The following is a 12444-nucleotide window of genomic DNA, read 5'->3' on the forward strand; positions in this document are numbered from 1 at the left end:
GTCATTATTAATATTATCATCTTTTTCTTTCTATATAATGACAATAGTATACTACAATATTTTATTAGTGTATACCACTATACTACTACTGAGCCAATTTAATAGTTAGGATCATCTTACTCAGCAAACAGATAATTTAGAATTCATCCAATCTGTACAAATTTGCTTTTCTCTGAACAGGTTTGCACCTACTTCTTAGACTGGTCTTCTGTTTGTCTCATCTCAGATCCAACCTTCAGTCACATTCATTCTCTCTGTTGTGTAGCGAACCAAGCAATTTATTATTATATATTTTATATTTTATTTTGTATCCATCAAGGGCTTCGGGTGATCTGCAGTTTCACCCTTTCCCAAGCTGGAGACATTCACCTTTTCACACACTTTCCTTGGCTGAACAATGACACAGCCCTAATGTACCTTATGCACCTCTCTATTTTATTTAAAAGGTTTTCGTGTGAATTATTTCCTTTTATTGATTTTATACATTCTGGGCATGATTGTCATGCCAACTATGTTTCATTGTTAATATCAGCTTACAGGTTGTTATCCTTCCTATTATTAGTTTCAATACGGTAAAAATAAGTTCTAATATAATTTTGTCTTTATTTATTTTATTTTTGTACTTCTTATATTTATATCTATTCGGTGGGGTCTGTTTCCAACCTTTTTAAACTACTTTAAACTATTTTGATCTCTAGTTTTCACTTAATAAGGGTTTTATTAGTCACTGCACTGTAGTGTGACCTGATGCTGATTTTACTATTAGAGTATCTTCTGAGAATTGTACTTCCTGTGGTCTTCTGTTCAAAACGGTTTTACATACTCCTGTATCACATAACATCTGCACTGGTTTGCTATTAACATATACTGTCAGTGTAGGTTTGCCTTTTACTTCAGACACTAATTGATAGACAGTAAATACTTCTGCGTCACTTTTATCATTTTCATTTGGCTTTTTCTCATTTAGTCATTCATTTGAATATTGCCGTTTGTCTGTTTTATGTCTGCAATCTCTGGCGAAATGCCCTTCCTTGCCACAATTCCAGCACGTATTATCTCTTTCTTCACTTCTTTCGCGTAAGTCTGTCTGTCCTACATATCTCTGGCCCTTTCCTCTAAATCCTCCTCTGTCCCTGTCTGTTACCTCTCCACCTTCTCCACCTTCCCCTGCGGGATGGCCGTATCTGGGGTTTAGTACTGCTATCATGGGAAAAATGCCGGGAGGACCAGGTGGATCAACATCACCTCCCATATCTCCTCCGTAGCGATCTTTTCCTTTTTTTTTTTTTTTTTTTTTTTTTTTTTTTTTGTGGATTTTCACCTAGTGCTATTTTATCTAACATGTTTTGTGCCTCTGCATAAGGACCAGGTTGAGGTCTGAACGGATCACAGGATTGTTTAAGGGAGGTCGCAGCAGCGGAAGTGGGGGCTGGTTTCACAGCAGCAAAAGTGGGGGTCGGCCTCGCAGCAGCGAGTGGAGCATATGGTGGGGGGTCTAATACCTCTGCCTTTTCTTTCTTCTTTTCTTGTTTCTTTTGTTTATTCTCACATCGTCTATCTGCCTCTCTCTTCCATGCTTGGAAATATTCTAATTCTTACGTGCGTTTTCCTTCTTTCTTTCTTTATTTTGTCTCTCCTATTTCTTTCAGTAATGCTTCTTTAAGTTGTATTAATGCAGATGGGCTACATTCTCATTTAGTCTTTTTAGAATTTCTCCATCTTTGCACACTGATTTGTCCGGCGCCTGGACACTTTTTTCCTAACCACTGTTCGTCAACAGTAAACTTAGTGGGCTGATTACCCATTAAAACAGAACTGCAGAGCCTTCTCTGGTATTAGACTTAAAGAGTGGTTACTGACTACGCCCTTCTACTCCACTCTAATTAGTGGAGCGGTGTCAGTTTTGTGAGGCGGAACTCAACCGTTCTCTTTTGTCACCAGTACTTCAGCTACTGACAGGAAATAAAATGACAATAACAATGAGAGTGATTCAGCAGCGTATTTGTGCTGTTTAAATCAATTCACTCTCAACACACAGAAAACACAAACATTTAAACAGACATTTCACACAATCGCGCAGACCTTTTCGGAAGGCCAGTCCTAAAGCTTTTATTTTGAAAATCCTTTCGGCGGATCAGTCCAACGCTTTTATTTTGAAAATCCGTTCGGTGGATTACCCCAACGCGTTTATTTTGAAAATCCGTTCGGTGGATCACCCCAGCGCTTTTACAAATCCGTTCGGTGGATCACCCCAGCGCTTTTACAAATCCGTTCGGTGGATCACCCCAGCGCTTTTACAAATCCGTGCAGTGGATTAGACTAATTACACCCTTTCGGCGGGTGAGACCAAAGTTCGTTTTACGCGAGTGTAAATGAGTGACTTCCTTTACCTTCCCAAGATTCTCTGGCTATGTTGAAAGTCAGCCACTGGATCCCAGCGTCGTGGACCACTTGATAAAACACTGGCCAGGAATCGAATTTTAGCGTCCCTGGACTTTTTCACTCCTACCTAGAGGACAGATTTCAGTGCAGCTTTCCACGACGGCAGGACACAGCGGCCGATGCTTCCTATCCGGCTCGGAGGACCAAGAAAATGTGAAGAGAAAAGTTATTAGAAAGGCAAATGAAGTCACACTCAGATATCTAATTTTTTTACATGCGCATGGGCGGTCAGTCCGATCTGCTCTGCTGTCAAAGTGCGCACAACAGATGTGACAGAAAAACCGCCCAGGGCTCTCAGCGCATTCTTTATTTATACTCCAAGTGAGCTTTCAAGGAAGTGGGAGTGGTATGTTCAGTATACAAAAACGTTTCCATAATAGGAGAAACCTTTAGCTTGTCTGTTGAAATAGGAGATAGCTTGGTATGTATAGAAACTTAAACATTTCCTTAAAAGGAGAGTGAGAGAGGGGGGTGACCGTTAACTCAGGATGTAGTATGTATGTCACCGCATTCCTCTACACATCTGGTTCCACTTTCCTTTCCTGTGGTGGTTCCAACTCACAAGCTCTCCTATCTTAAATGAAGCTACAACTAAACAATAATCACAAAACTAAAAAATCTCTTATCAGTGTGTCATTAATCTGTCTTAAATTCATTAAAGCTTTGCAATATGTACTTCAGAATCTGTACAGTTCTGCAACTATCACTGTGTGGTTTAATATTCGCAACATCTGGAGCTACAAAGTCATGGAATATAATAGAAAATCTGGAAATCTTTTTTTAAGTGGCGTTTGTAGGGTTACTGAAGTTGGGCTAGCTGGTATATAAAGATGTTCTATATGGTGGCTAGCTACACAGCTATGGTTAGCATAATATAAACACAGTGAAGCTGGGGGATGAATGCTAACTTTTTTCCACTCGATAAAAGTTAACATGAGGGTTCCCGAAGGGTTAGGAACAAATGTGACTGCATGGGAGGATTCTGTAATCGGACCAAAATTCAGTGAGGAGAACAACTGCAATATAAGGTTAGTCATTAATATACTGCTGTATGGGCTGGGCTGTAGTTGCATCATACTCTTTTCTCTCTGCAGAACATTTCAGTGCATGTGCCAAAGAAAATGAAACAAAATGGCTATTGTTCAAGTCATTACTACTGCAAGCGAGTGCTTGTATAAACAAGAGCTGTGCTACCCTACTATTGCCAATGTAGGGTACCAATGCAATGCTACCCTGGAAAGACACATACAAACTCACACTTGGCCCTCTCTCTTTCACACACACACACACACACACACTGTGCATTTCTATTTATGTTGTATCTTTCTATTACATACCCCTTTTTTCTGCCTGTCCTGCCTCAGACATGTCAAACTGTATACCACAAATAATGTAGTAGCACAAAAAGAACACGAATGGAAATGAAGAAATAAACAGATAAAAGAAAAACCTGAACAAGAGGAGCCTATAGAAAATTTATCAAGCAATCTTGGAAAAGAAAAAGAGAGAAGGAAATTTCATGACTTTAGCAACATTTCTAACGGGTTGAGTTCACTTTTTAGACCACACACGTCAGAGAAACATATCTTTGTATGTTTAGATATTTTGGGCTCTGTCAGATTTCAGTGAAACAAAGCAGTGTTTATTGAATTAGGCTCCAAGTTCCATTAAATTGTTTGGTCTTATGTGTTATTTTCCTATAGTTGTTTCTTCTGTTTTTCAGCTTCCTAATAACCTTGAATACTGTTTAGGCCTTGGGGCACAATTCTCTGATCTTCTGTTGTCTTACAAGAAGATATTTTACCATTCCTGTTGGAAACTTCCAATCTGATATGGTTGAAGTTGCTCAAAGATCAGATTTTAGCCTGCTGGGTGTGTATTTCTGGTGGACTGGTTTGGGGAAACTAAACATTAGAATGCCTGTCTGTCTAAATCGTTACATTCCAAGAAGATTCCATCTATTTCAACATGAGCTAGGGTCAAGTCCGGCGTTTTCAGGAGGAGAGTGTTGTGTACTTCAGTAAACCCAGGGGAGCTTGGAGGTGAGAAGCTCTGCACACAGGAGAATTTGTGTTGGTGTGTAATTTAAAAAAAATATTTAAAAACAACAAAAAAATAATTATATGTTTTATTTTTAAGAAAATAATTCCAACTTTATTTGTCACGGCTGGGGCACCAGTCGTGTGATGGAGTGAATGAGGACCCAAGTTGCAGACAGCGATGGAGATGCGAGTGAGGTTTTATTTACAGTGTTGCAAAGTGACAAACAGGAAATGAGGAACAAGTCAAGCAAAACCTAAGCAGGGAAAACTAAAAACCAAACCTGACATCATAACACAAAGGGAGGACACGAGGCGAGGAGCAGAGAAACACCAAACTAACACAGAGTGACACAGACAAACCGACAAGGAACACTGACTGACACCCACTATATATACACACACAAGGTAATCAGGTAATGGCACACAGGAGAGGAGCACAGCTGATCCTAATTCACAAGATGACAGGAAGACACAAGCTGACACAGTGATAACAGACACAGACCTTCAAAGTAAAACAGGAAATTCACAAAGACAAACTCAGGGACACAAACAGAGCAAAGGAGGGAGAACACTAAAGCGCTACACAGAAGAACCAAACCCTAAGCACTAATACAAAATAAGAATTAACACAAAACATAAGATGAATCCAAAATGAAACACAAAACGCTGGGTAAACGACCCAGGATCATGACTAGGGATGGGTACCGGTATCCGGTGCCATGATGGCACCGGTTCTGACATAAACGGTAGTAACCAGACCGAAAAGCAGCGCACATTTCGGTGCTTTATTTCGGTGCTTTTTTTTCCTGATATGTCACACACTTTGAATTCTAGCCAATCATTTTACGTTTCCGAGGATAGTAGGCGGGTCCAGGTACGTACGTTCTTTTAGAGCAGAGCTACAGATTAAAAATGCCCAAGGCGAAGCGATCAAAAGTCTGGCTGTACTTCACAGCAAAAGATGCAAACTCAGCAGCCTGCAACAAGTGCTTTAAGGTGATACTATCAAAGGAAGTAACACCTCAAATCTGATGAAACACCTGGCGACGCATAGCGTTTTTTTTTTTAAAGCCGAAAAATGCGCCGTACTTGATAGCTTGCTGCGAGACCTCACACCGAGCACATCTACTGCGGGTGGGTTGCCTGTTATCGGACCCGGAGTTAGCAACATCCCCCAAAAACCCGAAGAGGAGAGTCCTGGCCCCTAGCCCTGCCAGTGTAGCAGAAATGATGACGGATGATGATGGCAGCAGCAGCCGTTCTTCTCTGCGTGAGTAGCTTAATGTTGTTCGTGTGTAATTTACGTTGAGTAGGCTAACCACGTTATTACATTAATGCATGTAAGGTGAACTAGCAAACACCGTCGTAGTTACATGCAGCTGTCTTCTTGTTTGATGGCAGATACTCCCTTCACCATGGCCAAAAAGGCTAAAATGACCAAAGAAAAAGTGGAAAACAGTTAAACATGAGAGGTTTTTGGACAAAGTTTGTGTTTTTTCCATTGTTTAACCCTTTAAGACCTACCATAGAACCAAGTCCGCCAGAGCTTATATTATATTTTTACATGGTGTGGTGCCATTTTTGGGAGCATTTCAAGTTGCTATACATCAATACAACCATTATAGCCCAAATTTTAATAATATGTCTGCATTAAGTGCATAGTAATTACATAAATTGCAAAAAAGTGCAATAAACTACAAAAAAATTGAAAATCGTTTTTGCTTTTTTAACATATATTTCTAGTTAGAGAAATTTAAGAGGCTTATCCCTCAAAACTGTAAATACAAAAAAGTTGCACAAAATAGTTTCCTACCACAGGAAATTTATTTTGAGTGTCTTCATAGTTTTATTTTTGAAATACACCAATTTTTATACACCGCAGGAAAAACGAAAATAAATATTATACTGCAAATTTGCAAAAAAGCAGCATATGCATCAAAATAAACTATTTCCAGCAGTGCAATATGAGTCCTAAGCATCCCAGAAACGACACAGAAAGTCATAAAGTCAAACATAACTTTTAAAAACACCAGTATAGGCCCTGAGGCCCTGATGGTAAAAAAAAATACATTTCCGCGAAAATGACGTCACTTCCGGTTTCGGGCAGGTAATGGCGGACATGCAAAAGTTCGCGCTGACGTCTATTCCAATGTAGGAAGTGTTATGAACAGCTGATCGGATGGTGTTTCTGGAATATTATGTTTTTGTTGCTGCAAGTGCTTTTTATGCAGTTTTTGCAAAGCTATATGTGGAAGGAAACCGTGACCTAGGACAAGCTGATGGCATAAGATGTAAGTACAGCTCCTCCGGTTTCATATGCAAAAAAAATGATTGCGCTAGCTTACGTGGTTGCAGAGCTACCGGGATTTAAAAATAGCTATGCAAAATAGAGCATGCCCGCTCCGACCGGCTCTAAAGGGTTAAGCACTGCTTCCAGCCAAGAGTGATACCATATATGCCCTATAGCTGCAGAAAAGGCTAACATTGTTATCTTTTTACAAAAAAAACAGCTGAACATGAGAGGTTTTTGGACCAATTTTGTGTTCTCCATTCTTTAAGCACCGGTTTGAGCACCGTTTAAGCACCGGCACAGTTTCAAAAGTACCGGTTTGGCACCGGTATCGGATAAAACCTAAATGATACCCATCCCTAATCATGACAGTACCACCACCACCCCCCGGCTGGCTCCCGACAGCCTCAAAATACACCACCAGATCCAGGTGGTTCAGGATGGAGGGCCAGGAACAGAACAAAACAAGAGCCCCCAGGAGTCCAAACAAAGCGTCCATAATACACTCACAGGAGCAGAGTCCAAAACATAGTTCAGGGGGCCGGCTCGGGGACTGATAGCACAACAGTTCACATAGTTGCTGGCTCAATGACCCAGGATCATGACATCATTGTTTACTTTCAAAAAACAAAATCAGCCCAATATGGTGAATGTATCTGCCACATATACCACTGTTAAGATAAATTGCAGAAATATATTTAATATACATATTATAAAAGCCCCTTGATGGAAATTTTGGATTGTTTTTAGGTCATGAGTAGGGATGGGTATTGTTTAGGTTTTATCCGAAACCAGTACCAAACCGGTACTTTTGAAACGGTGCCGGTGCTTAAAGAATGAAGAACACAAAATTGGTCCAAAAACCTCTCATGTTCAGCTGTTTTTTTGTAAAAAGATAACAATGTTAGCCTTTTCTGCAGCTATGGGGCATATATGGTATCACTCTTGGCTGGAAGCAGTGCTTAATCAATGGAAAAAAACACAAACTTTGTCCAAAAACCTCTCATGTTTAGCTGTTTTCCACTTTTTCTTTGGTCATTTTAGCCTTTTTGGCCAGGGTGAAGGGAGTATCTGCCATCAAACAAGACAGCCGCATGTAACTACGACTGTGTTTGCTAGTTCACCTTACGTGCATTAATGTAATAACGTGGTTAGCCTACTCAACGTAAATTACACACGGACAACATTAAGCTACTCACGCAGAGAAGAACGGCTGCTGCTGCCATCATCATCCGTCATCATTTCTGCTACACTGGCAGGGCTAGGGGCCAGGACTCTCCTCTTCGGGTTTTTGGGGGATGTTGCTAACTCCGGGTCCGATAACAGGCAACCCACCCGCAGTAGATGTGCTCGGTGTGAGGTCTCGCAGCAAGCTATCAAATACGGCGCATTTCTCGGCTTTTAACAAAATGCTATAGGTCGCCAGGTGTTTCATCAGATTTGAGGAGTTACCTCCCTTGCACAGTATCACCTTAAAGCACTTGTTGCAGGCTGCTGAGTTTGCATCTTTTGCTGTGAAGTATACAGCCAGACTTTGACCGCTTCGCCTTGGGCATTTTTAATCTGTAGCTCTGCTTTAAAAGAATGTACGTACCTGGGCCCGCCTACTACGCTTGCAAAGGTAAAATGATTGGCTAGAATCCGAAGTGTATGACATTTTAGGAAAAAAAAGCACCGAAATAAAGCACCAAAATGTGCGCTGCTTTTCGGTCTGGTTACTACCGTTTATGTCAGAACCGCTTCCTCTAAAGTGACAAAGTGAATCCTGTGTGCCTACTAAATAATTTGAAGAAACTTTCCATTTTATGAGTTTATATGTCATCATGACCACTGATTATTAAATGTTTGTATTGTTCCTTGTCTATCCATTAGCATTTTACATTTAAAATTTGCTGTAACACTGAACTGGAAGAGAGAACAAAACTTTCTGACATGTAAGCAACATGATGTAACTTTGGTTACCAGTACCGGTCCGTGGCCGGGGGGTTGGGGACCACTGGCGTAGTGTGTTACTGATGCTGTGGATGACACATTAGCAAATCACATAGTAAGGACAGTCAGCAGCACCATATTCTTTAACCTGTGCAGGTACATAAAGTTTCGCTGGTATGCAGATGTGAATTTAAATGAAATGTTTTTAAACAAATAAACAAATACTTTATACTTTAAGACAATTTCCCAGGACATAAATATCTTCAACAGAGGGTTAAAGTAGAAGCTTCTCTGGGAGTCAGTCACTCAAGATACTCTTCACAGCAACAGTCTTTGACAGGACATACATCTCCCACTTTATGTCATGTGCTAGGTAATGTCTGTAAAGTCAGTTCACTGTTTGTGCATGTTCTGTGTCAGACTGAAGGTTTTGATCTATTTTGCTACCCTGTAACCTATTACACATACACACATCTACTACTGTATACCTCACATACATCCCAGTGTCTCTTTCTATGTAAATGGTCTAGGTTCTGGTACTCAATGTTTGACTAACATAAACTATTATACTAATAATGTGAATCAATGTGGTTGTTAGTTTCAAGAGCAGCTGGGTGTTCTCGAACCATAACAAATGACAGCCAGTTTACCCTGTTGTCTCTGGTTCAGTGCCGCTTCAGTTCTTTTTGGGAGGCATCACAGTGCAAAACTAATGGTTTTTCAAAATCAGGATAGCCCAAGAGTGGTGGACTTAGCAAATTGTCAATAAGATGGTAGAGCACTGCCTGATGTTGGTCTGTCAATGTGATTGGCTGGCTTGAGGGAATTTGGTCTGATTTCTTCTGTCTCTTCTTGTGCATGCTTCCATTCGATCCTTTGTCTTTGTCTTTTGGGCAGACAACAGACTGTAAAGTGGCCTGGGAGTGGGTGAGAAGTTTGGTATATATGGACGGTAGTAGAACAAGGAAAACCAGAATTTTTCTCAAATCTCCCACCGTCTCAGACTTGCAGGTTTTCAGTGCCTAAACGGGTGCTAACTCAGTGTGATCCATGCAGTAGCCTTTAGACACAATTCTTCCCAGAAATGTCACCTTGTCTTTGTATTGGAATTTCATTTACTGATGTATTGGTCACTTTTTGTAGTTTATTGCACTTTTTTGCAATTTATGTAATTACTATGCACTTAATGCATACATATTATTAAAATTTGGGCTATAATGGTTGTATTGATGTATAGCAACTTGAAATGCTCCCAAAAATGGCACTACAACATGTAAAAATATAATATAAGCTCTGGCGGACTTGGTTCTATGGTAGGTCTTAAAGGGTTAACTTTATTGCAGGCAGGCTGACCCCAGAGTGGGGCAGGATTCCACAGGTAGTGAAGTCTTTTGTCCACCATGTCTTTGAGAATGGGGGAAGTGGCAGAGTGGCAAAGAGCTGGGTTGACCCTGTAAAGAGGTGATTAGGGTAAACTCTTTCCTTGGAGGAAATCATAGGTGTAAACAACAGCTGTGTAATACCTTTTGTTCTCTTGACTGTATTTAAACCCAGGGCTGTGCAGGGAAGGACAGAGAGAGACTGCTGTCAGTGCAGTGATGGCCTCTCTTTCACTCAAGCTTGGTTTTTATTAAAATATGTTAGCTACTCCTCATTGTATCTCTGCAGGCTTTGTTAATTAAATGTCCATAACTTCTTTAAACACCTCACACTTGTTTGGAGTCAGCTCCACACCATGTGCTTGATAGTTGTACATAATATCACACAGATGGTACTCAAATTATTTGCTGTGGACATAATTGTTATCCACATATGGCTGAGATATTTCATCGGCACTCCTCCATACTGCACTGGAACTCCAGCAGGAGGCGAGTAAAAGTCAAAGGTGTAATAAAGGATGTGAGTGATCTGCTACTCTCCTCCAGAAAACCCTAATGATATGTCCAACACTGAGAAGCAGTCACACACAGACTGTGGTTGATGAGTATGGGGACCATGATTTCTGAATTTATCCTCTTCTTCAGCAGGTCCTCCAAATACATCTTTAGCTCCTTGTGGAGTGGCTTGGGTAATGAGGTGTATGTGCACTTTACTAGGGTTGTGTCACTCCACGTAAACTTTCCTCCGCCTCAACTTTCTGTTATTTTAGTGCAGCTTTATTGTTTGACTGAGTTTGTTTCTTTGTATTGTTGCGTCCCCACGTAGAGGTCTAGGTGGGTGTGTGGGGACTGGTAACAAATGGGTCAGGAACTGAATGAAAGGAAACCATACAGACTGTTCAGTATATATTACAGCTTTATTACAAATAATCTTTACTGAAAGAGCCGGCAACACCACCAACGTTTTTCCAATAACACTAGAAAAAGAAAAATGTCGCCGATACCAAACAAAAAACTCCACACTACGAGGAGGCACTTCTGGGGGCCCACAAGCCCACACCACTCACATGAAGGCTACTCTTCCTACTGCTCCTACAACTCCACACCACAGACAGGACAATCACATAATAGGACCTCTTTCGCCACCTTCACACACAACTTGGGGACACCAGAGGAAACCACCCTCCCACATCCAGTTCATCCCCAGCTTATATGACCTCACGGAGGTGATAGCTGACTGGGCCCAGGTGGTAAACGAGGCCAGTGAACAGCAGCTGTGTCCTGGGGAGAGAGAAGACTGAGAGAGAGACAGAGGGGTGGAGCAAGAGTCGAGGAGGCGGTACAAGGGCAGTTTCAGGAGGCCCTGCTAGGGCCTGTTTAAGAAGTGTTAAGTCATAAAAACAGTTACCTTAATGGGCTTTATATTGTAAGGTAAAGACCCTTTACCTTAAAAGTAAAATGAGGGAATTTCTAATCATATTTTTCTCACATTTAATTTTCAGTAATGATCTGAATTAAAGATGTTTTTTCTACAATTTTACTAATTTTACCAGATTTTTAATCATAACATTTGGCCAAACAAGTACAGTGGAGTATACAGTACCACGAGCTACATTTGAGGTCAGATCAGTGCATTTATTGATGTGATGGACATTATTTCTTGTATTTTATTTGCCTCCTATTGTGGTTGAACTTCTCTGCAGCCACAGCAAAGACAGGAGGACACCAACCATGAAACATGAAATCATTTATCAGCTTAATTCTAAAGGAAACAATAAAGTTAATCAAACTTTTACATGTAATGGCTTTAAACACTCGTGTTTTATTCTATATCCCTTCAAGCCAATATAAGAGTGCCATTTATATAACTTTGGTTCTGCTTCGTGTTATGTATGACTTATGTGTTAATGGTCCAGGTAAAAATGTAATGTCGAATACAGACATTTAACAAGTTGAAAAAACATGATTACAGCAACGTTTTGTTATCAAAATACCTTCATCACAGTTCAGTGTTTCACACGTCAGTTCTGCATTTCTCTGCATTTTTCTCACTAAGCATGCTGTGATCTTATCTCACAGTAAATGAAGAATGAAAAATGTGTTAAACAGAGGGACTATTTTTTCAGTGACTTCTCCTCTCTCAGAAAGGCTTCTCTTATGTTTATCCTCTTCAGTTCAGCTACCTCATACTTCAGTCCACCTTCAGTCTAGAGTCTGTGGTTCCCCTGGAGTCTGTCACTGGTTTGCTCTTTATGGTAAAACATTTGAGGTGTTTCTAAAAATTAAAAAGGTCCTCTGATAATGTTACACATCACCACAAATGTCCCATCCCCATTTAAAGGGTTAAATGCTGTGTCAG

This window comes from Perissodus microlepis, chromosome 3 (genome assembly GCF_051167445.1).
Source record: "Perissodus microlepis isolate ML-2025 ecotype Zambia chromosome 3, ASM5116744v1, whole genome shotgun sequence".
NCBI lineage: Eukaryota > Metazoa > Chordata > Actinopteri > Cichliformes > Cichlidae > Perissodus > Perissodus microlepis.